Source organism: Gopherus flavomarginatus, chromosome 6 (assembly GCF_025201925.1).
Source record: "Gopherus flavomarginatus isolate rGopFla2 chromosome 6, rGopFla2.mat.asm, whole genome shotgun sequence".
In the NCBI taxonomy this organism is placed as follows: domain Eukaryota; kingdom Metazoa; phylum Chordata; order Testudines; family Testudinidae; genus Gopherus; species Gopherus flavomarginatus.
This window is the reverse complement of record NC_066622.1, coordinates 56809731-56834601: the sequence shown is the minus strand read 5'-3', so window position 1 is coordinate 56834601 and position 24871 is coordinate 56809731.

Genomic DNA, 24871 nt, shown 5'->3' with positions numbered 1-24871 from the left:
TATTGGGACAGGAGAAATAAAGGGTTGTTGTCCTTGTTGTGTGAATCGAGGGCAGCAGAACTGTGCTTGGCAGACCCAGGTGGAGGGACTCACCCTCAATTCAATAGCACTTGCTAGGCAGGGGACATTGGTTCCAAAGCCAAGTGGGCTGGGGCCTGAGTCCTCATGCTAAAATTTATGTGTTAGACCAACTTTAGGACAGGGTGGCTGTGGAGGGGTGAGTGAGTCCCTAGACAACATAGTGAGTACGGTGCCTTCTTATTTTCCCCCTTTTCCACCCAGGATGGCAGATGAACTCTACAGAGGCACCTCTGGGCTTGCACTGACTAAGGACAAGAGCTGTGAGTGGGGTGCAGAGAGGAGATGGCTCATGTTAAATGACTTTTGGTTGCTGGACTTACGAACCTTAGGGAGAGGGACACTGCCCAGCTTATTTGTGGGTGGGTCTTTTCCTCATGGTTGACGTTTATGTGTTGTGGCTGCTGACATGACTTCTGCTAACCCTGGGCTTGCATTGCAATGTAGACGTACCCTGAGAGTGCAGCTATATTGAGATTAAATAACTGTGGCCTGGCTGGCCTGGATGATCTGATTTGGGCTCCTGGGGCTCAGGTTGTGAGGCTAAAAACTGCAGTGTAGACATTTGGGCTCAGACTGGAGGCCAGGCTCGGAGACCCTCACCCCTTGTGGAGTCTCAGAGGCTGGGCTCAAGCCCAAGTGTCTACACTGTAATTTTATTACCCTGTCGCACAAGCCCCACAAGCCTGAATCAGCTGACCCAGGATTTGAGAATAGTGACTTGGGTGTGCTAATGGCAGTGTAGACATAATGCTAAGCTATGTCCACACTGCAATGAAACATACAGGGCTGCCCCATGCCAGCTCTGGCTCCTGGGGCTTGGGCCGTGGGGTGGTAAATTTGCAGTGTAGACATCTCAGCTCAGGCTCAATACCGGGGTCTGGGACCCCACAAGGTTGGGAGGGAGTTTAGCAAGCAAAAAAGGTAAAATGGCAGTGGAGTATTACCGTGGACTCAGTGGCATTTCTCCATTGGTCTGTCTGCTTTGGGGCAGGGACAATAACACGTCCTGCTGCCTTTGTTGTTTCAAAGGGCGGTTTAGGATTTTCATTCTCAGACACTGGGCACAAAGCAGGACTCAACCCTCAATGCAAATTAATTGAGCTGCCCACAGATTCTGGCAGCCACAATGAGCATTTGGTGCGAGAGCTCAGACCTGCCCCTGTCTCAGAGGGAGGGGGTCAGCTGCGAGGGGACTGGACCACTGTCCTATCAGCTCTTATCTCCCAAACTTTCAATAACTCTATTATCAGTGGCTCTGAGCATAATTTAAACCTTAAGAAAAACCACAGTGGGCTAGGCCGAAGGCCCATCTAGCTCTGAATCTTGTCTTCTGACAGTAGCCAATACCATGTACCCCAAAAGCCACTCCCCTCGGGACCTGAACCCAGGGTCTCCTGTTTACAAGGCAAGTGCTTTAGCCAGCTAAGTCATGGTGCTTGCATTTGGTTAAAAAACAGTGTCTGACCACCTTCGGTCGGCAGCTCGTGGCACTGCAATGCCACATCTGGTGACAAAACTGCCCTGTTTTGGTGACAAAATAAAACCACGTCGATGAGAGGCCTAGAGCTTTTTGCAGCAAACTTAAAGGGACAGTGTGCCAGTGCAGATGCTGCCGTTCATTATATAACCATAACTGGCCTCCTCCAGTATCCCATAATGCCTGCCGTGAACTCACCTGCCCTGCATTCTGCTACAGAGCCATGGGACCCTCCCCTTTCATAGCTCCAGGAAGTTCTGACAGCTAAGCCTGCTGCTCTGCTCCGGCAGCCAGGAGCAAATCTCTGCCGTGGATGCTGCTCTCTCCTGCCCTGCAAACACAGAGCAGGTGGCAGGAGCTCCCTTACAGTGGGGGCGGTGGGTCATTGGCATCTGAACTGTGACAACCCCATGATACCCCTTCCTTCGAGGAAGCTTTTACCTTCTAAACAGGGACGGCTGTTTTCTAGTAAAATCACTACAAGGGAAGGAGAAAACGCAAAAGAGGTTCCTCCTGGCGCTCACGTCTGTGAACCCAAATACTCTCTCAGTCCTCAAAGAGAGACCTGGAGAAGGAGACTTGCTGAAGCAAAGGCCCAAGGGTCTCTGAGGTTTCCCTGGCCCCTCACCCCTGTCCTGCCTGGCTGATGTCAGCATCTCTCTGTGAGGTCACCACCTCCCCACCACCTTGGACCAATAGTCTGAGGTCCTGTAAAAGGCCTTTGTGATGTCACTGTCACACCCCTCCCTTGCTGTGCCAATGTCCAGCCCCTGGCCTGGACCTTTGGAGGTTTGAGCTACTCCCTGTGGATCACCCCACTCAAGGAGTGTTCGTTCTAGGCAGCAAGCCATCTAGACCGGAAAACATCAGACGCTGCTCCCAGTGCTACACTCAGTTTTTCAGAAATTAGTCGACTTTCTGGCCAGAAGAGACCATTAGATCATCTAATCTGACCCCCTGCATGTCACAGGCCTCCTGTATGACACAAGAGCTACTTTGGGGGCAAACACATTCAAGAAAGGCATCTAGTCTTCATTAAATGACATCAGGAGGTGAAGAATCCACCCCTTTCCTTGGTAGCTTGTTCCTGTGGTGAATCATCCTCGCTGTTGACTATTTGTGCCTTAGTTGTAATAGGAATTTGTCTCTTTTCACCTTCCAATCATTGGGTCTTGTTAGGCCTTTCTCTGCTAGATTCAAGAGCCCTTTAATAACCAATCTTTTCTCTCCATTAAGGCACTTCAACACTTTAGCGAAGTCACCTTTCAATCTTCTTTTCACAAGCTAAACAGGTTGAGCTCTTTCAATAGCTCACTAGAAGGTATTTTTCTCCAGCCCTCAGAACATTTGGTAGCTCTTTGCTGCCCTAGCTCCAATTTCACAACATCTTTTTCAAATGAGGACACCAAAACTGAAAGCTATTCCAATATCAGTCTCACTGATGCCATGTCACCTCCTGTGACGTTATTGACATAATCTGTAACTGTATAGATCACCGTTGCGACCACTGTTCTATATTTGCAGTCAATATTGTAGAAAGGTTGTTTTGTAAGGGGTCTATGGAGAGGTTCTGATTGGCTGATTATAATGATGCTATCTCTAGATGTGTATCATTTTTGTAGTTGATGTTATGAATATTGGCTCTATGCTGCCCATATTTCAAACTTGTGCCATAATGGGGGACAAAACAGCTACCTTGTTAGAAGTGGCTTTGCCAATAGATGGAACCTGGGATTTAAACTCCCAATGATCGCACTGTGTTTGGGATCCATTTGAATTCCTCTCCCAGGTCTTTGACACTTTCATCTCCACTCATAGCGACTCTGATAGAGGATTAAAGAAGTCATAGCATCATCTCCAAGCACAGACAATGGAGAATGCTTCATCACATGACACTTTGAGAAGTGGCTGGATAGAACGTGATGAAGATAAACTCTACCTGGCTCAGACAAAAGATAACAGTTGTGCAGTGATGAGGAAGGAGGGAATCTCTGAGTCACCCGTCCACGGTCGTGTCTTCACAGTGCTCCCAAGCTGGAGAGTGAAGAACCCCCTCGGTCCCACCGTGAGACTGAGGAACAGGAGGCCTGTCACCTCCATTCCTGCCGTCCTGCATTCCTGGTGTCCAGCATCTCAGAGGGCCTACGTGCCAGCAACGAAACCCAACCGTCGTCTGGACTCCCCAGTGCTCCTCCTCAACGGTTCTAAATCAGCGGGAGAGTGGAAGGTCCTGGGCGTCGCGCCGGCACCTGGGATCCACTGCACCTGAACAGTGGGGAAAAGTTTCTGTGTTGGGGCATTGTTTAGTGTTTTCTAGTTTCCAAGGGAGGGTTTATGGGCCTGAGCGTTAAGCTCCCAAACCCAGTCACTGTTTCATTGTATTCATTAAGTTTGCATTTTCCCCTGTTCCCCCAGCTTTCTGTACCTTTACCCTGACTACACTTACCTTTGTTTGTGCCAAACCACCTTGTCTCCTCTTTATTTTATTTACACCTCAGAAGGAGGGAGGCAAAATCCACTGGTGATAGAGACAGGAGGGAGTCGAGTTTGTATCTCCTGAGAAAAGAGGCTTTTTCATTTCCTATTTCTCCCCTACCATTTCTAACATTTTCCTTTGAAGCGTTGCCTTATTCAGCTTGAGGAAACATTAGCTTTTAAGATAAAAACTACGAAATACAGAACTAGAGACATTTTTTAGAAATCTGGGATTTAGACATTTTATTTAAAGCCGGGGCGGGGGGGTGTTGGAGTTTCTGAGAAGGTTTTTGTTTGCAAGAAGCAACATTGTTGTGTCTGTTATTGTACCAAGTGGGGAGATGGTTGTCTATAAAGGAAGAGTCAAGACTAAATGCATCCAGTGAGGATGGAATTTGAACCCATGCATGCAGAGCACAATGGATTAGCAACCCATCACCTTAACCACTGGGCCACCTCATCTGAGCGTAAGCAAAGTCTGAATGAGCTCCCCCCTCACATCTAGTGAGGAGCTGGGGAAAGACTTCAGGAACAGATCGTGTTTGCATAGACACACCTACTCTGCCTAGCTATGCAGCATGATGGGGCCGCTTCCCCAAAATGACCAGTTTGGGATGGTCTTGGGTTACAAATCACTTTAGGATTGAGTGGAATAAAATGTTAGTCTCCTTCCTGTATGAGTGAAGGGCAGCAGAACAGACCTAGTCCATCCTGATGGAGGGGTAGATGGGTGAGGAATAGCTTTTATTGGACTGCAGAGAAGGATTGAGGACATCACGCTGAAACAGTGGTCCCCAAATATTTCACATTGTGCCCTCTTAGCCATGGCTGTGGCCCCTCGGAAGCCACGGTCGAGAAGCAGGGCTGGGAGTGGGGCTGTTGCTTGCTGGGGAGAGGGGTGCGGACAGGGGCAAGGGGGTCATCACTGGGCTGGGAGCCAGAGGCCCAGACTGAGGGTGGGGTTGGGGAAGAGCTGGGACAGAGTGGGGCTGAGTGGTGCTTCCTCCCTGCCCTCCATGGGGGCTGACTCAGGCAATGAGGTGCCCCCATGAATGTTCCTTTGTGTCTGCCTAGGAGTCATACTCCACATTATGGGGACCACTGAACCCTCCTCGCTAAGCAGGGGCTAGTGATGCCAAAGCCCAGGGAAAGGGAGAACAAGTGTGGGGGCCCCAGCACCAGAACCATGCACCCCCTTCTGTCTGTGGCTCTGCCCCCTTCCACCCATAGCCCCATCCACTATCACCTCTGTTCCACCCATTCCCCCACCAGCCCCACCCTATCACTCCTTTACCCCTGCCCCGCTGCGGCCCTGAGACCAGAGAAGCTCCGTACCCCTGCTGCAGCCCCTGAACCGTAGCAGGGAGTGGGAGCTCCTCCAGCCCTGAGGCTGACATAGTGGAGACTTTTGCAGGGTGGCCTAATTTGGCCGGGGTCCCAGTCATGGGCTCCACTGTCCCCTTGGTGATGCAAGGCTGGGGGAGACTGAGCCCCCCCGACCTCCACAAGAGGGGAGTATGGGAGTTAAGGGCAAAGGGGACACAGTGTAGGGGTTAGGGCACAGGAGGGGGCAGGAGTTGGGGTGAAGGAGGCACAATTGTTGGGAGTGCCGGAGATAGGTGGTAAAGGGAGAGGGGGATCGTCTAGGGGCGATGGGGACGTGCCAAAGTCTAAGTTTTACCCAGGGCACCATTTCCCCTAACGCTGATCCTTGTTAACATTTCTTGCTGGGACGGGGAGGGGAGAGAGATGAGGCGTTTTCTCTCTGTTTCTTTCCTCTCCATTTTTTGCTCCTTCCTTCAATTCCAGAATCCTCCCTTGTGTTTCAGACTGTGCAGTGACGCCCTCCCAACCCCAGGCCTCTGGAGCCTTTGGAGCAGAAAGATCCCAGGAGCTGAGGGTGAATCCAGGAGTGAGTAGCTGGCAGGAAGGAGTCCTAGCAGTTGTTCTGGGAGCACATCTGAGGAATGACTCCCCCTTCCCTAGATTCTCCCCATGGGAACAGGGAGGGTTGTGTGATAAATTCCTGTAACTCTTCTGCCCCTCTGAGTTGGCAGAAACAAGGGCTGTGTTCGCTATCTAGGGGTTCTGCTTCAATAAAACAATACAAAACTGGCTCGAGCCCCCACCCAGTGACCTGGGACAATTACACATCACCCCCCTGGGTGCCTCTAGGAGGCAATACTTCCCCTCTTGCAAGCAGGGAGTCTGAGCCGCTCCACTCCACCAGCCATTCCACGAACCACTCCAGTGGTCCCTGCAAACTGCTCTGCTGGGGCAGCAAAGAGCCACCAAATGTTCTGAGGGCTGGAGAAAAATGCCTTCTAGTGAGTAGTGAAAGAGCTCAACCTGTTTAGCTTATCAAAAGAAGGTTGAAAGGTGACTTCACTGAAGTGTTGAAGTGCCTTCAGGGAGAGAAAAGACTGGGTATTAAAGGGCTCTTTAATCGAGCAGAGAAAGGCTTAACAAGACCCAATGGCCGAAAAGTGAAAAGAGAAATTCATATTACAAATAGGGCGCAAAATTTCAGCAATGAGGATGATTCACCACAGGAACAAGCTACCAAGGAAAGTGGTGGATTCGCCATCTCCTGATGTCATTTAATGAAGACTAGATGCCTTTCTGGAATGTTTTTGCACCCAAAGTAGCTCTTGTGTCATACAGGAGGCCTGTGATATGCAGGGGATCAGATTAGATGCTCTAATGGTCTCTTCCGGCCATAAAGTTGACTAATTTCTGAAAAACAGAGTGTAGCATTGGGAGCAGCGTCTGATGATTTCCTGTCTAGCTGGCTTGCTGCCTAGAATGAACGCTCCTTGAGTGGGGTGATCTACAGGGAGTAGCTCAAACCTCCAAAGGTCCAGGCCAGGGGCTGGACATTGGCACAGCAAGGGAGGGATGTGACAGTGACATCACAAAGGCCTTTTACAGGACCTCAGACTATTGGTCCAAGGTGGTGGGGAGGTGGTGACCTCACAGAGAGATGCTGACATCAGCCAGGCAGGACAGGGGTGAGGGGCCAGGGAAACCTCAGAGACCCTTGGGGCTTTGCTTCAGCAAGTCTCCTTCTCCAGGTCTCTCTTTGAGGACTGAGAGAGTATTTGGGTTCACAGACGTGAGCGCCAGGAGGAACCTCTTTTGAGTTTTCTCCTTCCCTTGTAGTGATTTTACTAGAAAACAGCTGTCCCTGTTTAGAAGGTAAAACCCTCCTCGAAGGAAGGGGTATCATGGGGTTGTCACAGTTCAGATGCCAATGCCCCACCGCCCCCACTGTAAGGAAGCTCCTGCCACCTGCTCTGTGTTTGCAGGGCAGGCGAGTGCTGCATCCACGGCAGAGATTTGCTCCTGGCTGCCGGAGCAGAGCAGCAGGCTTAGCTGTCAGAACTTCCTGGAGCTATGAAAGGGGAGGGTCCCATGGCTCTGTAGCAGAATGCAGGGCAGGTGAGTTCACGGCAGGCATTATGGGATACTGGAGGAGGCCAGTTATGGTTATATAATGAACGGCAGCATCTACACTGGCACTCTGTCCCTTTACGTTTGCCGCAAAATGCTGTAGGCCTCTCATCGAAGTGGTTTTATTTTGTAACCAAAACAGGGCAGTTTTGTCACCAGATGTGGCATTGCAGTGTGTACACCAGCCACGAGCTGCCGACCAAAGGTGGTCAGACACTGTGTTTTAACCAGACGCAAGCACCATGGCTTAGCTGGCTAAAGCGCTTGCCTTGTAAGCAGGAGATCCTGGGTTCAGGTCCCGAGGGGAGTGGCTTTTGGGGTACATGGTATTGGCTACTGTCAGAAGACAAGCTTCAGAGCTAGATGGGCCTTCGACCTAGCCCACTGTGGTTTTTCTTAAGGTTTAAATTATGCTCAGAGCCACTGATAGTAGAGTTATTGAAAGTTTGGGAGATAAGAGCTGATAGGACAGTGGTCCAGTCCCCTCGCAGCTGACCCCCTCCCTCTGAGACAGGGGCAGGTCTGAGCTCTCGCACCAAATGCTCATTGTGGCTGAAAGAATCTGTGGGCAGCTCATTTAATTTGCACTGAGGGTTGAGTCCTGCTTTGTGCCCAGTGTCTGAGAATGAAAATCGTAAACCGCCCTTTGAAACAACAAAAGCAGCAGGACGTGTTATTGTCCCTGCCCCAAAGCAGACAGACCAATGGAGAAATGCCACTGAGTCCACGGTAATACTCCACTGCCATTTTACCTTTTTTGCTTGCTAAACTCCCTCCCAACCTTGTGGGGTCCCAGACCCCGGTATTGAGCCTGAGCTGAGATGTCTACACTGCAAATTTACCACCCCATGGCCCAAGCCCCAGGAGCCGGAGCTGGCATGGGGCAGCCCTGGATGTTTCATTGCAGTGTGGACATAGCCTAGCATTATGTCTACACTGCCATTAGCACACCCAAGTCACTATTCTCAAATCCTGGGTCAGCTGATTCAGGCTTGTGGGGCTTGTGCGACAGGGTAATAAAATTACAGTGTAGACATTTGGGCTTGAGCCCAGCCTCTGAGACTCCACAAGGGGTGAGGGTCTCCGAGCCTGGCCTCCAGTCTGAGCCCAAATGTCTACACTGCAGTTTTTAGCCTCACAACCTGAGCCCCAGGAGCCCAAATCAGATCATCCAGGCCAGCCAGGCCACAGGGATTTAATCTCAGTATAGCTGCACTCTCAGGGTACTTCTACATTGCAATGCAAGCCCAGGGTTAGCAGAAGTCATGTCAGCAGCCCCAACACATAAACCTAAACTATGAGGAAAAGACCCACCCACAAATAAGCTGGGCAGTGTCCTTCTCCCTAAGGTTCGTAAGTCCAGCAACCAAAAGTCATTTAACATGAGCCATCTCCTCTCTGCACCCCAATCACAGCTCTTGTCCTTAGTCAGTGCAAGCCCAGAGGTGCCTCTGTAGAGTTCATCTGCCATCCTGGGTGGAAAAGGGGGAAAATAAGAAGGCACCGTACTCACTATGTTGTCTAGGGACTCACTCACCCCTCCACAGCCACCCTGTCCTAAAGTTGGTCTAACACATAAATTTTAGCATGAGGACTCAGGCCCCAGCCCACTTGGCTTTGGAACCAATGTCCCCTGCCTAGCAAGTGCTATTGAATTGAGGGTGAGTCCCTCCATCTGGGTCTGCCAAGCACAGTTCTGCTGCCCTCGATTCACACAACAAGGACAACAACCCTTTATTTCTCCTGTCCCAATAACAAGGAGACTGGGAATCCAACACCAGCCAAAAGTGATCATTTTGGCAAGCAACCCAACATATTCCCAACATACTGTAAAATCCACATGAAGACTCATACACGAAACCTTGCAAGAAAATCTTCCTGAGGGGATCTGAAGCACCTGCTGCTGGGGGGAAGGAAGGAGCTGTGGGTTGAGATTGAGGGGCACTGGGAATAGGAGGGGGTTGTGGGTTGGGACAGAGGAGAAGGGTGAAGAGGAGCAGGCTCTGGTTGGGAATGAGGAGCAGTGAGCATAGGAGGGACTGAGGGTTGGGACTGAGGGGCACTGGGCAAAGAGGGGACATGGCTTTAGGCTGAAGAGTATCCTCATTTGGGGATCCAGCAGAACAGGGAAAGGCAGAAGGTGATTCTAATTCCATAGGGATATTTTGTGTGTGTGCATGCAGGGGAGGAACATGCTATATGCCCAGAGGCCTTTATTCCTCCAGCCTGCAAGGACAGATGTGCTGTCAGGAAGTTGCCCCTTGAATCCCCCACACACAAAGGCCCTTCTTAGAAAAGGCAAAATCCTGAAGAGAAAAAACATCAAAGAAGACTCCAGAAAGACAGATTTTTAAGATGTAATGAGTAGTTTATTACCTGAACAGGGACTTGAACCCTCAGATTAAAAGTCTGATATTTTACCAATTGAGCTAGTCAGACTCACAAACAAACACAGCAAGTTGGTGCAGAGGAGAAACTAGTCAAGGAAACGAAAGCAGGAAACAAAAGGGGAAACCTGCTGCTCTCTCTGGCCTGGTCAGCACTACGAGTTTATGTCACATTAACCCTGCATCTGTCCACACAAAGAAGCCCTTTATATTGATATAAAGGGCTCTTAATACCGGTATCTGTACTCCTCCTTGATGACGAGTAGTGCTGAAATCAGTATTGCCATGTCAGATCAGGGTTAGTGTGGCTGCAATTTGACGGTGTTGGTCTCGGGGCGCTATCCCACAGTGCACCATTGTGACTGCACTGGCCAGGTAGACAAGAAAAGCCCCGTGAACTTTTGAATTTCATTTCCTGTTTGCCCAGCGTGGAGCGCTGATCAGCACAGGTGACTATGCAGTCCCAGAATCAAAAAAGAGCTCCAGCATGGACTGTTCGGGAGATACTGAAGCTGATCTCTGTATGGGGAGATGAATCTGTTTTATCAGAACTCCGTTCCAAAAGACGAAATACCAAAACATTTGAAAAAATCTCCAAGGCTATGATGGACAGAGGCCACAATAGGGATTCAACGCAGTGCTGAAACTTAAGGAACTGAGACAAGCGTACCAGAAAGTCAAAGAATGAAATGGACGCTCATGGAGGGAGGGGCGACTGAGGATTGTAGCTATCCCACAGTTCCCGCACTCCTCAAAAACCATTTGAATTCTTGGCTGAGTTCCCAAAGCCTGAAGGGTCAAAAACATTGTCGCGGGTTGTTCAGAGTATATGTCGTTCCCCCGCCTCCTGCCCCCATGAAAGCAAAGGGAAAAAAATCCTCTCTCACCTTTTTTCAGTGTCACTGTATGTCTACTGGATGCTGCTGGCAGATGTGGTGCTGGAGCACTACACAGCAGCATCCCCTTCCCTTCCCTTGCGGATGGCAGACGGTACAGTAGGAAAGGTATCCATCATCGTCGTCCCGTGAATGCTCCTGACTGGCCTTGGTGAGGTCGGCCGGGGGTGCCTGGACAAAGATGGGAATGACTCCCAGGTTCATTCATAGCAGCTGGAGGCTGCGCTCCCCTCCCCCCTCTGATCTCTGCTTGCAGAAGCAATAAAGTCAGTGTTGTTTCAAATTCCTGCATTCTTTATTACTTCATCACACAAATGGGAGGATAATTGCCATGGTAGCCCAGGAGGGGTAGGGGAGGAGGGAAGGAATGGGTAGGGTTGTTGCAGGGGCACCCACTAGAATGGCATGCAGCGCATCATTTCTGCGGGATCACTAGGTCCCCGACCCGGAGCGCCCGTTTGCCCCTCTGGTTCTTTAGTAGGCTTGCCTGATAATCTAGGCAGAACTGACTCTCCATTAGACAAAACTTAAAGAAGAGAATGACCTGGGGAGTCATTCCTATTTTTGTCCATAAGCCCATGGCCGACCAAATCGAGGCCAGCCAGGAGCACCCATGACAGCAGCAGATGGTGCAGTATGACTGGTAACTGTCATTGTCAACTTGCAAAGCAGCAGACGGTACAGTAGGGCTGGTAACCATCTTTGCTAACTTGCAAAAAGCAAGGGGATGCTGCTGTGTAGCACTGCAGTACCACGTCTGTCAGCACTATAAAGAAGACATACGGTGACAGTGAAAAAAGGCTGAACGGGCTCCATGGTTGCTGTGCTATGGCGTCTGCCCGGGCAATCCAGGGAAAAGGGCGCAAAATGATTGTCTGCTGTTGTTTTCATGGAGGGAGGATTGAGTGATGACATTTACCCAGACTCACTCATGACACTATTTTTGCCCCATCAGGCATTGAGATCTCAACCCAGAATTCCAATGGGCAGGGGAGACTGCGGGAACTATGGGACAGTTACCCACAGTGCAACGCTCTGGAAATTGTATAAAGTCGAGGACACAGGCCCATACTAAGCACATTAATTCGGCGGTGTGCGTCCATGTACCAAGGCTAGCATCAATTTCCCTGGCCAGGCCCTTTGGAGGTTTGAGCTACTCCCTGTGGTCACCCCACTCAAGGAGCGTTCGTTCTAGGCAGTAAGCTGGCTAGACAGTAAAACTTCAGATGCTGCTCCCAATGCTACACTCAGTTTTTCCGAAAACTAGTATCTGTAAAATTAGTCTACTTTCTGGCCAGAAGAGACCATTACAGCATCTAATCTGACCCCCTGCATAACACAGGCCTCCTGCATGACACAATAGCTACTTCTGGGGGAAAGGCATCTAGTTTTCATTGAATGACTTCAGGGGATGGAGATTCCACCACTTTCCTTGGTAGCTTGTTCCTGTGGTGAATCATCCTCGCTGTTGACTATTTGGGGCTTAGTTGTAATATGAATTTGTCTCTTTTCACCTTCCAATTATTCGGTCTTGTTATGTCTTTCTCTGATCCATTCAAGAGCCCTTTAATACCCAATCTTTTCTCTCCATTAAGGCACTTCAACACTTCAGTGAAGTCACCTTTCAATCTTCTTTTGATAAGCTAAACAGATGGAGCTCTTTCAATAGCTCACTAGAAGGCATTTTTCTCCAGCCCTCAGAACATTTTGGTGGCTTTTTGCTGCCCCAGCTCCAATTTCACAGTATCTTTTTCAAATGAGGACACCAAAACTGGAGACAGTATTCCAATATGAGCCTCACTGATGCCGTGTCACCTCCTGTGATGTTATTGACATAATCTGTAACTTTATAGATCACCATTGTGACCACTCTTCTATATTTGCAGCCAATATGATAGAAAGGTTGTTGTGAAAGGGGTCTATGGAGAGGTTCTGAATGGCTGATTATAATTATGCTATCTCTAGATGTGTATCATTTTTGTAGTTGACTTTATGAATATTGGCTCTATGCTGTCTGTATTCAAACTTGTGCTATGCTTCCGAGGAACACCCCAGCCAGACAAGTTGGTGTCAGTTCTGCCTAGCCTGCTTGATGGCCCATTAAGGACCATCAGCTCTACAATCAACCCATTGAGAGAAGGTAGATATGCCTTGTGGCTCAGCAAGGTATGCAGGGACCTGCCTATGGACAAAACTCAAAGGTTTTTCTATGCCACGTGCTGGATAGAGTGTCCTTGGGACAAAGAAAACAAAGACCACATGGCAAGAGACTGTAAAAGGCTGATGCCTCGTCTCCATCTTGTCTTCAGTCCTGCTTCATACCTCTGAAGGGACTTTGCTACAAACTGAAGCTCTGTACAAGGGACTGAATGACCCATCCCAGCTGTGGATGGACTCCAGAGACTTGATTTGAACCTGCAGTTTATTCCATCACTGCTACAAGCCTGAACCAAGAACTTTGCCATTACTGTATGTGAAGGGTTAAAATTCATGTGCATATTATATAACAACCTGGTCTATGGATTGTGCCAGCTCTTTTCCAGACCCAAAGTCCAGAGTATAATCAAGGGACCAGAAGCCTAGCAAATAGTGACCAGCTAAAAGAAAGCTGGGTAAACAGAAAGCCTTGCTTGCTAAGATAGGCTTGGTCAGCAAATTGCCAGGTGTTGGAGCTAAGAACTAAAGAATTGTATCTTATTCAGAGTTGCAGATTGAACAAAGAATCCCTGTTCCTATTGTGTAAGTCTCTTCTGTAGGGAGACGTTCTTCCCAGAGATCCAACCTTGAGTTTATGAAAAGTTGGCAGATGTCAATATAAGATATGGCATCCTTCCACCTCCCTTCCCAGGGACCAATGCCTTGCCTTAAGACACACAGAAAACAATCTTTATTGCCATATACTTTCACTGTTTCTTTGCTTTAAACCCTAGGAATGTACCTGGAGGACAATCAAAGGAGTTGCTCCTTTCCTATGGACCTCAAATCAGAATTCAGCATAGATATTTTATACTAATAACATTTTATCAAAGTATTCATGAAATGTTAACTTGCTAACTTGAGACCATGGGTGGAGACATTATGTAACCTGTTAACCTTTGGCTACTGTGCTTATCATGTCTTGCTGCAAAACCTATCCCAGAGTTTGGAACTCCCTACCCCGTCTCTTTCCCCCACCCATGGAAAATCTATATATTCTATTGTAATCAATTAACAGTGTCTCTGAGCCTAATAAGCAAGGTGACACTCTGCCAGTTCTGTGTGTAATAAACTCCTATTCTTGCCCTCTACATGGTGGAGATTTATGTCCTTCACAGACACCTGCTGAACAAAGAGGAGATTCAGCATCCAGCTTGGCTGAATGTGTCTTCTCTCCCCACAGCTTGGTGATCTTCTGAGGAAATGGAGAAGACTGCCTTTGCCTAGCTGCACATTGCTTGCAAAAGAAACAAGTCTTTTTGGTGGCAAGTGTTGAAAGGAGCCATTAGACAAATGTGGAGACAGGAAAAATGTCCCCCAACTCAACTGGCATCTGTGGATGCTGAAGTCACAACACAAAGTGCTAAACAGTATATGAGCACAGGCTGGTGTCAGAAGAGTCTCTACCAAAGCCTTTTCCACCAGCAGGGGCCTCTCTGTGCGCAGAACTCCTGGTAGTGTGATGGCTGCAGGCAGTGGAGAACTCTATTTTGGCATCTCTTTGTCAGTGAACATCTACAGAGGCTGTTTAAAGGTCTTTAGATAGTGATCTTTGGGAAGAGCTGGCTGAAGTGTCTTCCTAGTAACCAGAAGATCCTGGCTTGGCCTGCCAGTTCTTCCGTGCAAGTCTTGAGGGAAATGGGGAATGTCTGTAGTTTGGAATTTGCAGGTGTTGTCCTGGACCATCAAAGGGAACAGTTGCAAGTATTTTCTCAAGGTAGGCACCATGGCTTGGGTGGCTAAAGCACCTGTCTAGTAAACAGGAGATCCTGGGTTCAACTCCCAGTAGTACCTTGTTCTACGGGTTTTGTCTCCTCTGCTCACATTTTCCTGTGTCTTTCTAGGAAACAGAAGAGACCTCCCTTGGTATCCAAGTCATTGCTTGCTAAGGAAAAGGCTTCTTTGGAGAGAAACATTGGAAAGAATCAAATCACAAGCCTGGAGTTGATGAAAAGGCTGCTGTGACTGGCATTGGCATGGTGGTTGCTTTGACTGCAATTGCTGCAACACAAAAGCCTGCACCACACGTCCTTGTGATTCGCTGGGGATGTCCACACACAGATGTCATGTCATCTTCCTTTTGATTGTCACTGATGAAAAATGGAGCAGCTGGGAGAAAAGTCCCAGAGGCACTTGCCAGGTAAAGTAGAGGTTAGAGATGCAGCACCCAGTGGTGCGTTGCCAAATCTGTCCACTCCTCCCACTTTTTGGTCAATCTTTTGAAGAAGCAGAGAAGACTGCCTCTGCCTTGCAGTGCAAATGCTTCCAAAAGAAACCGGTCATTTTTTCTGACAAGTGTTGGAAGAGGCACCTAAGAAATGTGGAGACAAGGAAAAGGTCATCGTAACTCAACTTGCATCCATGACTCTTGAGGCCACAACGCAGAGCACTGAGCACTGTACGACCACAGCTGGGGACAGAAGGGCCTTTTTCAAAGGCATTTTCCACTAGCAGGGTCTTCTCTGTTCACAGAATTTCTGATAGTTTGATGTCTGCTGGCACTGGAGATCACTATTTTGGCATCTCTCTCTCTGTCTCAGTGAGCACCCGCTGTGGTTGTTGAAAGTCTGTGATGGGATCTATGGGATGCAACTGAACAGTGGGACCCCTGAGCCCTTTGTCCCACCACCTGGGCTCCCTCTCACACATGTGATGCTGAGACAAGCTGTGAATCTCTGGCAGATATTGCACTTACACAGACATCCGTAGGTAGGGACACAGCCAACTGAATTACATGAATGCTTCTGCAGCCACTCATAACACTAATGATAGAAAGTCGCCCCCCCTACAGCTCTGCAGCCTTGCACCCCTGGATCATACCATCTTGCCTTAATCAGAAGCCTGATCAGTGTGAGTTTATTACACAGGGTCCACCCCTCCCTCACTGTGAATAGTACATGAACCAGCCTTGTAATGGAGCTGAGATTTCCCAAGAACTTCAAGCAAAATACACCAGTTTAAGTAGAGCATAAAACAGATTTATTAACTACAGAAAGATGGAGTTTTAAGGATTATAAGTGGTAGGAATAAAAGATCAAAGTAAATTACCATGGAAATTAAAGATAAATTCACAATCTAAACTTTACACCTTATTACACTAGGGCGTAGTTCAGTTATGCACACAGGAAGGCTTAATGCTCGAGCTGCTGCACATGCTGGGCAGGCTTAAGGTCGGGCTCCCCATGGCAGGAGAGAAGAAGACTCGGCCCCTGGAGGGGCAGGCTGGGGCTTCCTGGATCCCATTTGCTCACAGCCAGCGCCCTGCCCCCACTCCCAAGTCATCCATGGCGCCCCCAGGTCGGCCAGAATGGAGCAGCAGTTTTCACTGCACTACGTCCACTTATGGCTTACAGGCAACTCCCAGACTCACCACAGTCCACCATCTCGGCCAGAAAGGAGCCCACTCAGCCTCACCATTGCTGCTTTTCCTTCCCCCAGAACCCCGCTTCTCCTGGGCTGCAAGTAGCCATCCCTGGGATGCCAACAGGCAGCCACAGGGGTCTGTCTCCCAGCAGCCAACCGCACCTCCATGGGTTCAGCCCTCAGAAGGGCAGGTGGGGGCTTCCTGGATCCCAGTTGCTCACAGCCAGCCCAGCCTCCACCTCTAAAACCATCAGTCATGCCCCCAGGTTGGCCATAAAGGAGCCGCCATTCTCCACTTGGACTCAGCTTTGCTTGTTTTCCTTTCACCCAGAACCTCCCTTCTTCTCCTGGGCTGCAAGTAGCCACTCCTGGGAAGCCAAGAGGCAGGCACAGGATTCTACCTCCCAGCAGCCAACCACACCTCCCCAGGCTTTGCAGAATGAAGGGTGGTGCTCTACTAACCCCACTTAGCCGCACAGCTTCTTCCCTGCCTTCCTCAGCTCAACTTTCCTCTATTGCCCCATTCCTGCCTCACTTCCTCCTTTGGCCAGTCACGCAAAGGAGCCCAGCAGGAAGTGAGAGCCTCTATAGGCCAACCTCCAACAGCAGAGGTGGCCAAGCCACAAGCCTCCAAATGGTGACTGGCCTAACTACTCTAGGTTCTCCAGCCTGACACCAAGGTGCTTTCTCCACTGCTGTCAGCATCCTCTGTCATGCAGGGGTTGGAGTTATCCCAGGGACAGGCCAATAGGAGGAGTGCCCTTTCTGAATAACAAGGGGATCTGGGAAAAGGAAGCCAGCATGTTTCTGCCTGGTTTTGAGCCAGGGACCTTTTGCGTGTTAGGCAAATGTGATAACCACTACACTACAGAAACTCCACCTACTGGGTTGTTGCTCACTCTGGCACAGACCGATGGACAAATCTAGAGAATGTGGTGGTAGCCCCTCGATAGGTCAGCTGGCAGGGCAGAGGACTGGAGCCAGCACTCAGGAAGTCGTCCTTACCTCGCCCGTGTGACTCCAGCTTGAGGGAGAGCTTCTTTTTCTTCTCCTTGCTGACAAAGAGCAAGAGAAGAATGAAAGGTCAGGTGGGCCAACTCGGTGCAGAAGCCCATGCTGTCTTTTCCTGCTGCATAGCCTGAAATGAGGGACTCGTGGCAGTTAAAGGAACTGCTGCACTCTCAGAAAACATCCCGCCCGTGCATAAAGGAGGATAGAAGAGCCTGTTAGTCTAGCACGCTCCCAACTGAACTGTTTCAGCAGCTGCTAGGTTTCTTTTTGGCCTGTTACTTTTCTGTCTGGGATGTTGTTGTCAGCTGTGGCACAGAAAAAGGACGTCATTGCGAGCTGCCCATGAAGATAAGATTAACTTTTGCCTTCCTTGCTCGGCTTTACTTGCTTCCTCACCCTATTCCTGCCTTAGTTCCTGTGTTACCTGAAGGCAACGGGGGCCCAGCAGTACGAAGAGGAAGTTAGACAGCTAGACCCTGGTGGCAAAAGTTCTACCACCGCTTGCCACCCCACTCTCTTCTCCCAGCTTCACATATTGACCGCCAGGGACTTGGTGCCCAGCAGCGCAACGGAAGGCAGTGGACAGAGCCACCCTCGCCTTGAAGCTCTGGCTCATTAAACCGTATCTTCAGTCGCTGATGGCCAATGAGAGACCAACAGCGCTTGCTATTTTAGCACTTGAAAATGCCATTGGTCAGTCACTGGATCTCTTTAATGCTGTTACATAACAAATGAAAATAGAATCTCAGTGTGACATTCTGTACCTTTGGGGGAGTGTGCTGTAACCCCCATATTCCTCATTTTCATATAATCGTGATCTTATATACAGAGCATGCCTTGTAAGGTATCAGGGGAAAGGATATGATCTGCTGAAAGTCATTTCTCTACCCATAGATGTTTACCATTCATGCATATGAAGTTATGAGAATTGTGCAGTGTGGTTATCACTATGCTGTAAGGTGGGGGAGTCAGCCAAATATTAGCTCCCCAGTGACAACAGCAAGGAAAGTAACCAACACCCGGACAGGGTGTCAAACAACCCATCAACAGCCATTGTTCAGCAAGGGAGCTACAGTGCAATCACTTACCTGCAAGAGGACACCCCAGGGGAATTGCTCAGACTTGCTTGGAGAGACGCAGTGATGCTCACCTGACTCTGAAGGGGGAGCAAAGCCAAGAGGGAAGAAAGGACATGATAAAAGCAGAGACATTTGCCATGCTTTGTCTCTCTCGTCCACCTACATCTACAGACACCCCCACACCAAGCAACTGAAGCGCTGACGAAAGGGGAGAGCCTGGCTGAAAAGCCACCAGCCGGCCTGTGGTGAGAAGCATCTAAGTTTGTAAGGGCATTGAAAGGGTTAAGATCAGCTTAGAGTGCATTTTGCTTTTATTTCACAAAAACAACGAGGAGTCCGGTGACACCTTAAGAACTAACAGATTTATTTGGACACAAGCATTCGTGGGTAAAAAGCCCTCTTCTTCAGATGCATGGAGTGAAAATTGCAGATAGAGGCATAAATATATATTGGAACATGATGTAAAGGGAGTTACCATACAAGGGGAGAACCAGTGTTGAAGGCTAATTCAGTCAGGGTGGATGTGGCTCTCTCCAAGTAATTGACAGGGAGGTGTCAATACCAAGAGAGGGAAAATTGCTTTTGTAGTGAGCCAGTCACCCCCAGTCCCTCTTCAAGCTCAAATTAATGGTGTTAAGTTTGCAGATCAGTTGTAACTCTGCAATTTCTCTTTGAAGTCTGTTTTTGAAGTTTTTTGAATGGCTTCTTTTAAATGGCTACTTTGAATGGCTACGTTTAATTGTGTTATTGAATATGAACATGTAAACGTGTTATGGAAGTCCCATGTGGTCTAGTGGTTAGGATTCTTGGCTTTCACCCAGACAGCCTGGGTTCAATTCTCCACACAGGAACAATGCAGAGCTTCTCCTTGGAGGGGAGACAGGAAACAAAAAGAATGGGAAGGGATCCTGCCAGCAGCAGAGCTGGATAGAGTTGGGAGCAGTACTGGATTTGACATGGTGCCATAGTGCTAGGCCCAAGCTCTGAAGGGACCTGTAACAGTAACTTCCTCCCCTCTGCAGAAAGGGAGCCTCAGAGCAGCCTGGATTCAGTAGGGGAGCTGAGACCCCATAGGGCCCTGGGAGCTGTAGTTCCTTGACCAGCTCCCTGCCTTGGAGCAGAGAAGGAACATTTCCCAGCATTCCCTTGGCTGCTATCAACAGGAAAGGGAGGGGGGAAGCTGTGAGACTCCATGCGCTGCAGCTTGCTGTGGCTGGGGGGCTGGCTGCTAGAAGGGGGTGCCACCTGTGAATAGGGAAGAGGTGTGACCAAGGAGTAGAAGGCTTTGGCCCAGGTAGCACCCTCAGAAGACTTCCCCAGACAGGCTTAGGGATGCTGGTGTGACCTCGCCTGGCAGCCCCCAAAGATGGAACTGGGTGGACTAACTGGACAGGGCCCCTCTCTATCTGAAGCTGGGCAAGGGAGGTATGTGGATCCCACCAGAAGGTAAAATGGTAAGTAAGGAAGGGGAGGCTCTACTGGACCTGGACAGCTTCAGATACAGGACAGGAGGATTTCCACTTCTGAGCCATGAAAATAGAAATTGACTTTTCCTTTCCAGATGTATCTAATATTCATAAAGGGAATCTAGCCCCTGCCTTCCAGATCTGAACACCTCAAAATCAGGAGTGCTCAAGCTCAATTTGGGCAGCTGTTACTTCATTTCTCCCAAATCAAATATGCTGATCCACTGTCATTTACTGTAGAAAAAGTAGGAGAAAATTGAGCAACAAACGTTGGGGTCTTCACAGTGCTAACGAGGGCTGGAATTGCTATTTTCAACAGCCATTACACTTTTTTTTTTAGTTTTGTTTGTTTAAAAGGAAGACAGTGATATTGCACTGGCAAATTCCCCATAGAAACAAAGAATGGAACAAAAGAATAATAAAGGCACCTCAACTTTCCTCATTTTTGTAGGACGGTCTTATTAGATGGATCCAGACATCTTCCAATCACAGAAGCTGATAATTGTTCCACTTTACTGCAGTTCTGTAACCATGCAGGAACCTAGAGGAGGAAAGTGCCTAACTCCAGAGTCTGCAGCTGCCTAGGGCCAGTGCTGAGGATTTAGAGTCCCTAGTGCTGCCCTTGCAAGGTTCAAGCATGCTCAGCCTTGGCATTGCCTCCGCTCCTGCGGCTAGTAGCTGCAGCTGTCTAAGGCTGGCCTCTGGCAGTTGCCCCATGGCTGTAGCTAGAGAAACTACAAGTGGCTCTATGACTCCTGGGGCCATTAAGCTAGAGCACCTAAAGACACTGGAGTTAACCTCAAGGAACAGAGGTCACCAGTAGGAAAGGAATGTCGGGGGAGCAGGGAAGGCGGGAGCAGGTCAGGCTTGCAGAGGGAGCTTCCAGCTGGTTGGGAGCATGTCCAAAGTAGAAAGGAAACAAGTATGGGGAGAGGTGGTGGTGACCAGGTAGCAGACTAGCATGTAGATGGGAGCAGAGGGAGAGACGCTGGTGTCTTCAGATTCCCAAGGGCTAAGTCCTCACTTTGGGGAAATGGTGTTTGCAGGTGGCTTGCTCACATGGCAGGATGGGGGCTGAGGGAGGGATCTGTCAGAACTGATCAGGTGTCTGCTGGCTTTAGGACTTTGAGCTGAGACTAGGACCACATGCAGTGACTGGTGACATGGGGGGGTACTGGAGACATGGCTAGAGAAGGTCTGAATGAGGAAAGAGATAAATCTGTGGGGAGTTTCCTTGGTCACTATGAAAGTTCTGCTCACTGTGGACACTGGTAAACCCACATGGGTGTACAGCTCAATAAGAAAACCCGCGGGCTGAGGGAGCTGTGTATGGCAATGCATATAGTCATGGAGAGGTGTGTGATCAAAATGAAAAATGTCTCTGAGGTTCAGTACCGGGTATACGAAGGCACCAATGGCACTGCCCCACCAGGCCCACACTCGGAGCCCACAGTGACTACACTGGGGCCCACAAATATGTTTGGTGCCAGGGCCAACAAAAGGTTAATCCAGCCCTGACTGCCTGAGCACTATTTCAGCCTCACATTTTTGGGTGGAACTCCCACAGTGAGAGCTGCAGAGCACTCCCCCGCAACACACACGCACACACTCGTCCTGGTGTTGGGAGGGGAACAGGAGAAAGGACAAAAGAAGAGATGAAGAGAAAGGAGGGAGGGACAGGTGGATGGAGGAAAAGGTGAAACACAAAGGACAAACCCTAATGTCCCCATGATTCTAAGGGACAAAATCCCAGGTGCGGAATAAAATTCTGCCTCCTTAAGCTCATGTTTTCCATGCCTAGAATTCAACTCTCACCAGATGGATCAGACTGAACAGGTTTCACACCTCCAGGAGGCTCTTACCTTCTAAACAGGGACGGCTGTTTTCTAGTAAAATCACTACAAGGGAAGGAGAAAACTGGAAAGAGGTTTCTCCTGGCGCTCACGTCCGTGAACCCGAATACTCTCTCAGTCCTCAGACAGAGACCTGGAGAAGGAGACTTGCTGAAGCAAAGCCACAGGGGTCTCTGAGGTTTCCCTAGCCCCTGGCCCCTGACTGATGTCAGGATCTCTCTGTGAGGTCACCACCTGCTCACCAATAGTCTTTGACCAATAGTGTGAGGTCCTGCAAAAGGCCTTTGTGATGTCACTGCCACACCCCGCCCTTGCTGTGCCAATGTCCTGCCCCTGGCCAGGCACTTTGGAGCTTTGAGCTACTCCCTGTGGATCACCTCACTCAAGGAGCTTTTCTATAGAGCATCCTCAGATGTCTAAGCACACGAGTGCCATGGCAATGAACTGACACACATGGCACCAAGATGAGATCATTAGTAGACTAACCTATAGGAGAAGGACACCCCAGCATTAGTAGGGGAGAAATCCCTACTGAACATGCATTACACCTAGCAGCCCCTGCGTGGGGTCGGGCGGGGGCTGCGGAGGGGGGAGACCTGGGAAAGGGATGGATGGAAAATGTCTGTGCAGCCGGGACATGGCCGGGGGGCGAGGGGAGAAGAGCAGGTGACCCCTGAGGAGCGGGGAGAAAAAGGGAGGGCTGAGATCCCCTCGGAATTACCACTGCCCCCTCCGTGGAGACCCCCCTCCTCTCCTGTCCTGCCCCCTTTCTCCCTAGAGAGCAACAAGCAACATCCAGGCTGACACCCCCTTCCCTCAAACCCCTGAGAAGTTCCCTGTTCCCCTCCCCCCATTGTGCCCCATTTTCTCTCCCCTTTGCCAATGGCCAGTTCAGATCTCAGGTTTGGGGTGTTTCCCCCCATTTTCACCTGCAGTGATTTGTCCTTGTGTAGGTGGGAAATGGTTCCCCCGAGTGATTTCTGAACTGGGCAGAGGCTGGGGGGGGCCTGAGACAGGGACACCTCTGGGCTGGGCTGGGGGGGCCACTCTCTGCTGGCAACAGGGCGTGGGAAGGGCCAGGAAGGGGAGGGGGGAGCAAGTGTCCCCCATAGAGAGGGTCCAGCCCCAGGCTGCTACCAGTAGCACATTCCTATCCTGGCCGGGGGGGGGGCTTTCTCCAGCTGGGACCTGCCCCCTAGGCAGCCCCAGGCTCTGACCGCACCAGCCCCGCCTGGAGCCCCCAGTGAGTGAGAGACCCCGGAGGGGGAGGGGGAGGGAGCACTGGGCCCTGACAGGAAAGTGACTCTCTCCCCTCAGATCTTGGTGTTTTCCTCTCATGTTATCAAATATGCAGTTTGTGACACAATTTCTTTGCAAATCTCAAAGATTCAAATAAAATAACCTAAACATTTGCCCCACTTCTCTCTAGTTGTCTATTTCTAATTGAATATGCCCTGAGATTTTCCTGTCTCTAATTATAAAATAATAAGAAAATCTCAGATTTACACCTTTTCTCAGATTATTGAACACAAAATGTTTGCAAATGTTGCCCATTTCCTCTTTATTCATTTATCAAGTATTCATGTGAAACACTCAGATTTTACCTCCTATCAACAACTGATATAAAATCCCTCTGATTTTCCACTTTCCTCTCTATAATTTGCAAAATGGATCCAAAATCTCTGATTTCCACCCTTTGTCTTTCATTTCTGAACACTGATCTGAAAGCTCAGGTTTTCCCTCTGTGTCATTATCAAATGTCAATTAACAATCCTCTCAAGTTTTGTGCTGTTCCTTATGTTTCTAAATCCCAAAAACTTCTTCCTTCGGGGGAACCTGTTGCCCTGAGTCGCTCTCCATTCTGGATGTTGCAGGGGATTAAATTTCCCAGTGATTGTCTTTCCCCTCTCCTTTGAGGATCATTTGTTCCCTCTTTTAGCTCTGTTAGATATTTGCCAAAGAAAGAGACCAGCCTGATATTTAATACACATCAAAGCCAGAGGCCTCCCCCTGTTTGGGGATCAGTGGTTCGCAGCTGGTAGTGGGAGAGTTGGCTGGCCCCTTTTCTTTTCTCCAGCTGGCACAGGATGAGGGGGTCACTCTGAGTGCAGCATGTCTTGAGAAGTATCCCAAACCACAAGACAAATGGTCTCTGTGAAGGGTTGCTTCCCACAGTGCTAAGATGTAGCCACCTCTGGCAGGATCCATGGTGGCTACTATTTGCTAGTGACAGGCCACGGAAATTTCTTACCTATTTTGCCCCTCCATGCCAGGCCTGCACAACATACTGGCCCACGGGCAACGTGCGGCCCGTGAAGTCTCACTGTGCGTCCCGCAGCCGGGAATCAAAGGGCTCTGGGCTGCCCGTAGCCGCGGGGAATCCAAACCCCTTTAAAGTTCAGCCGCGGCCGGGATTCAAAAGGTTCTGAGCTGCCCGCAGCCGCAGGGAGCCCAGAGCTCTTTAAATCTCAGCCGCGGCCAGGATTTATAGGGCTCTGGGCAGGCGGGCGGGGAGCTCAGAGCTCTTTAAATCCCAGCCACCAGGGCCGGCTTTAGGCCAATTTAACCAATTCCCTTGAATCGGCCTCGCTCCTAAGAGGACCCCGCACCCAAGCCCCAGTACCAGCAAAAGCCAGTGCGCTGTACCAGGGTGGCCCAGTTTCCCCAGGGGGCAATTTAAAAGGCCTGGGGCTCCCAGCAGGGGCTGGAACCCCAGGCCCTTTAAATTGCCACTAGAGCCCTGCTGCTGGAGCCCTGGGGTATGGCTGCGGGGCTCTGGGGGCTATTTAAAAAGTCCAGGACTCCCATTGCTTCTACCTCCCCGGCCCTTTAAATAGCCACTGGAGCCCCGCCGCTTCCCCAGGGTTCTCGCGGCTATTTACAGAGCTGGGGCAGTGGAAGCAGGGGCGCCCCGGGCCCTTGAAATAGCCCCCAAGCCCCAGGCTGCTGCTGCTACCCTAGTGGGAGAGGGGGGAGGAGGAGGACGAGGAGGAGGAGAAGGAGGCACTCACCATAGAGGATGGGCTGTACCCCCTGTACCTGCACCCCCTGCCCTGCCTGCAGCCAGCCCGTCCCCAGCCAGCCCCTGCTGCACCCCCTGCCCGCACCAGCCCCGCACCTCCTGCCCTGCTTGC